General features: G+C 36.0%; 1 pseudogene; it reads left to right on the top strand.

The window, feature by feature from the left end:
- The first annotated feature begins 3,687 nt into the window (after positions 1 to 3,687).
- LOC123600014 lies at positions 3,688 to 4,395 on the top strand (annotated as a pseudogene).
- The last annotated feature ends 976 nt before the right edge of the window (positions 4,396 to 5,371 follow it).

Below are 5,371 nucleotides of genomic sequence, written 5' to 3'. Positions count from 1 at the left end.
CACACTCTGCAGTGGAGAAGGGTAGCTGGGTCCTAACTGACTCAGCACGGCCTAACTGACATGCAGAATAGGAAGTCCATGCCCTTACTTTCTTCTCTTTCCATTGATACTGACCCATGATTGCCACTCCCACTCTGCCTTTGACTTTTCTTGATGAGTGGAGGAAGTACTGAAGAAGAGTGAAGTAACTTGCTTCTTCACCAAGACTGCCAACTCATGCACACTGCAGTGTTTTGTGATATGTGTGTTTTCAGTCACCTTGGGGTTTTCACCAGAGGAGCAACTTATTTCATATGTGCTTGTGGAAAGGTAATAAAGATTTATTTATTTATTATTATTACCAGTTGAGTTCAATATAAACTATTGACCTAAGTATGTTCTACTTATACTATTTCTTTCCCTTGAAGGATACCCCAATTCAGTAGTGTAAAAACATAACTGAATGAAGGAAATGGATTCTAAAATTGGAATTTTGATTTCAAAAATGATTTAATTCAATAAATTGTTTAAAAGTAAAAATTTTCCATAATAAACTTACGTGGCTGACTACTAATGGTCTTTAGGCAATGGTAACCAAAGGGTATTTGTGATAATCTCCCACAGAACAAAACAAATGTTGACAAGTATTAACAATTTAATTATGTAATGACCGTGCTGCAACATAAGGGAAGTATAGGTGTGATCACTCTTTCTGATAGTCATTATAGTTGTGATATTATCCCATCTGATGTAGGAATAGAGTCAGCAGTAATGAATCAGTCTCTTATTTCCTTGCTCAGTGCTGACATTTGTTAGAACTTTGGTTTTAGGGGTGCCTGGGTGGCTCAGACAGTTAAGCGTCCGACTTCGGTTAAAGTCATGATCTCGCAGTTCCTGAGTTCCAGCCCCGCGTTGAGCTCTGTGCTGCCAGCTCACAGCCCGGAGCCTGTTTCACTTTCTGTGTCTCCCTCTCTCTCTGCCCCTCCCCTGCTCATGCTCTGTCTCTCTCTGTCTCTCAAAAAGTGAATAAACATTAAAAAAAATTTTTTTAAAGAACTTTGGTGTTAGATAAGAGAAACTAGCAATTACTAGTGTAGAGTGGGTAATTAAAATCCACATATGCTAAACTTACATATGCAAAAAAGTAACATTCTTTTTTTTAAATATACAACTGTTTGCATAGTTTTCTCAAGCTTAGATTCTCTTTAATGGTGGTAGGAGAAGCTAAGATGGATGGGATTTTAAATACATCACTTAAAGGTTACTTATTTTTTCCTTTTAAAATTGTCCCTTTGGTGTTATCTCTACCCTTTTCTCTTCCTTCTAGCCAAAGGGTACCTGGACATACCATGGGGCATCACAAAAACCCCAAATTGGGTAGCAGCCTTCTCTAGGATGTCCCTAGACATCCTACTGTTGCTCATCCTACTGTTATCTGTTCTCAGTATTGTGGCTAATGAAAGTCATGTTTAGGTTTTATTTTTTCTCTGCACAGTCAGTGCCTAGAGGTCCCTTTTCTTCTACCAACAGGCTCCACTACTTTGATGTGGCCCCGCCTCAGCTTTCCCCGACACTGCTGCTCTGCTGAATCTCAGCCAGATGCTCATTGGTCCCTTCTTTAAGAGCCCCTCCCTAATTAACCAATGATTTCCCTGTTCTTCACTGAGGACACACAGTAACTTTGAGACGTTTCACTCATTATGCACAGAATTTGTGCAGTCAAAGGTAAAAGTATGGCTGGTGTAGTCTGTGGTCTTCTGGCCATCATCACTCAGCTGTGTGTGTCCATGTTGGTGTGGGACATTCAGCCAAGTGGCCTCATCCTTAGATCTGACAAATTGTGGGGCACCAGGCTGCTTTCCTTTCAGCATCCCCCACATACACATATACCTCTGGGGTTCCCCTATCATTGCCCGATCTTCATCTTTAGGGTTATCCTCAGCTGAACTATACTGGGGTGGAATAGAGAACTAAAGACACAGCATCTGATCTTTTGCTCTTTTCTCTCTCTGTTACCCTATCCACTTCCATAATATTCCATGATCTTTTTCTATATACTAAAATAAAAATTTCAGATCTCCAATTGTTTTAATGTGAGAAAAACAGGAATTTATAAATTTGTCTTTCATTTAACCTAGACTGCAAAGCTACTGTTTTATTGGAACACCAAAGCCCTAATTTACCATACACTTGACATCTTTGTTCCAGATTACATGAGTCTCCCCTGGATGATGGAAATGCTTTTATTTAATGGCTGGGAAGTCAAGAAGGCTATAATTTAAAGAAAATGCAAAATATATGACTTGATATATTAAAAATATTATGCCAGTTTTCTAGCTCAAAAATAATGTAAAATAAAATACAAAGATCCCAGCATATTTTACAAACAAAAGGAGAAACTCCATCTGAACCCACAGTTGCCTGGTGTCAAGGCTTACTCAACACACTGTGAGAAACCTCATGTGTATATTTTATCTTACTCTCCAGATATTTTTATGGCTTCTATATTCTTATCTCTTTTATCAGTTTTTGTTTTTTTTATGGACTAGCTTTCTCTATATCCTAATCTAAAAGCGGAAAATATGGGATCCCTATTAAGATCTCTAGTTTTTACATCTCCTCTTCAAGAATCCAACTTTAACTGGGATTGGAACACATTTCCCTCTTCCCTTTCCAGTTTACTAAATAGAAAATTTTAATTACTCTCGTTTGGATCATGATCCCATCTTTCATTCATCTTTTGGTGTAGCATAAGTATGGAATAATTCTCTATATGCATCAGAGTGGGAGTGAGATTACTTTTCCTTTTTGTTTGTTTGTTTGTTTGTTTGTTTTTGGAAAGAATAAAAGGCAAAAATTTATAAATATCCACTATAATATTCTTCCTGTTATTTCTATTGACTTATTATAGCTATTTATTTATGAAATAAATCTGACACTTTCTTGTGAAGTTCTGAAGTACACATGGAAGCGTTATTTTACTTATTTTTTTTTTTTTTGAGAACAAAAACAAAGAAAATCTCTTGGGATTATTTATATGTTCCAGGGTAAAGGTTATAGCTTCCAGGATTTATTTTTTATTCCTTTCTGTTTTCCAGGACTGTGGAATTTTTCAAAATCAGTTACTTATCTAGGATATTTTCTCAGTGCATGCTGTTTTAACTAGTAAATCCACCTTGCATCAGTCTGGTGTCATTTTGCGATCATGTAGATTAACCTGCATCTTGACTAAAAATAATATTTATTATTAAAATTTTTTTCTGCTTTAGTTTGCTGACATGATGAATGATATTGTGTTCCTAATAACAAGCCATCCTTGCATTCCAGTTATAAATCTTTTATGGACTATGTTTATTTTTAAAATACTGGTAGATATCAATTCTTAATTACAATCTAATTTTATTTTGGATTGTGTACTAACATTAAAAAATGACCTTAAGACTTTTTGTTGTTGTTGTTGTTGTTGTTATAAATATTATCTGCCTTTGACAGAAGTATAAATGTTCTGATTTCACAAAAGATGTTGCAAGCATTATATTCTTAGTTCTTTGCAACAACTTAAACAGAATTCAGATTAAAAACTTAAAATGAATTAGCAATACTGGTTGGTTTAAGTTTTAAAATGATTTGAACTTAATCCCTGGTGGGGGCTGGTGATGGCAGTTCTGGGGTCTCCAACATTTTCCCCAGTTGTGGTCCTAAATCCGTTGGAAGCAGAGGCTGTGAAACTTGAGGTTCTTGCTGGTGTGAAATGACTGAGTACAAACTGGTGGCAGTTGGAGCAGCTGGTGTTGGGAAAAGCACATTGACAACCCAGCTAATCCAGAACCACTTTGTAGATGAATGTGATTCCAACATAGAGGATTTTAACTGAAAACAGGTGGTTACAGATGGTAAAACCTGTGTTCTGGACATAATGGATACAGCTAGTCAAGAAGAATACAGTGCCATGAGAGACCAATACATGAGGACAGGTGAAGGCTTCCTCTGTGTATGTGCCATCAATAATAGCAAATCATTTGCAGATATTAACCTCTACAGGGAACAGCTTAAGCAAGTAAAAAACTCAGATGAAACAAGTGTGATTTGCCAACAAGGACAGTCACCAAAAAACAAGCCCACAAATTGGCCAAGAGTTACGGGATTCCGTTCATTGAAACCTAAGCCAAGACCAGACAGGGTGTTGAATATGCCTTTTGCACACTGGTAAGATAAATATGCCAGTACCAAATGAAGAAACCCAACAGCAGCGATGATGGGACTCGAGTTTTTATGCAGTTCTTGTGTGTGGTAATGTAATGAATACTTTTAAAGTTGTATCATCAGAAAAGAGCCACTGTCAAACTGCACTGACACCCTGGTCTGAACTTTCTTGCGTAAGTATTCCTGTTGCTATCTTGAGTCTCACAGGAAGCTCCTACTACCTCCTCAGCTCTCAGTAGATCAGTACGATATTCTCTATTTGAGAAGCTCTCTAAATAACTACCTCCTCACTTGGTTGCCTGACCAGAGAAATGAATCTCTTGTTACTCCCCCCTATTTTTCCACCTTGGATTCTCCCCCAACACACATAAACAAACCTCCGCTATCCCAGGTTTTTCATCTGAAAAGTAATTCATGCTCTGAAACAGAGAACCAAACTGTAGACACGAAATGCTGTAAGAAACTATGTCTTGAGGTCTAAGGTAGCAACTGCTGGTTGTTTTGTTTTTCATTTTATTGTTGAACATGGCACTGTGTTGGTTTTTGGAGAAATGTCATAAATTACTGTTTTGCTGAGAATATAGTTAAGTTGCCATTTGGTTTGTTTTTAATGTTATTGGCTATACTCTATACCTGGCATCTGCTCTGCATTCATAAATACTACTACTACTAATGATAATGATAATTAATAATAATAATAATTTGTACTTAAATCTTTACCTTCTTTACCTTCACTTTTGGGAGGTTTCCTTTGTCCATTTTCCAAATTTCTTCTACAGTGATTTTTGTTTCTTTGTTTAGGTTTGATTTCTTAATTTTTGTCAATCAATTTTTGCTGGCAAATCACATACTTCATTTAGATTGTCATATTCATTTATATAGAGTTGAATGAATATTCTCATTTAAAATTTCTTCTATGTTTTTCATTTTTAAATGTGGTAAAAATCATAATAAAGAAAACTAGATTAATACTACTTATTCATATAAGGGAAGAAATATTAAAAACATTATAAGCAAATGCAACTCGATAGTTGATGAAAGTATAATCTGTCATAAGATAAACAATTTGGTCCAATGAAGTCACATGGATTTATTGTTGAAGTTCAGTTTTTGACTTACTAGTTGTTGAATCTTACGTAATTTATTTAACTTCTCTGAGTCCCACAATTAAAAATACTGAGGAAAGAAT

Source organism: Leopardus geoffroyi, chromosome C1, assembly GCF_018350155.1.
Source record: "Leopardus geoffroyi isolate Oge1 chromosome C1, O.geoffroyi_Oge1_pat1.0, whole genome shotgun sequence".
Classification (NCBI taxonomy): domain Eukaryota; kingdom Metazoa; phylum Chordata; class Mammalia; order Carnivora; family Felidae; genus Leopardus; species Leopardus geoffroyi.
The sequence above is the reverse complement of the archived record's forward strand: the minus strand, read 5'-3'. Positions and strand labels throughout refer to the sequence as shown.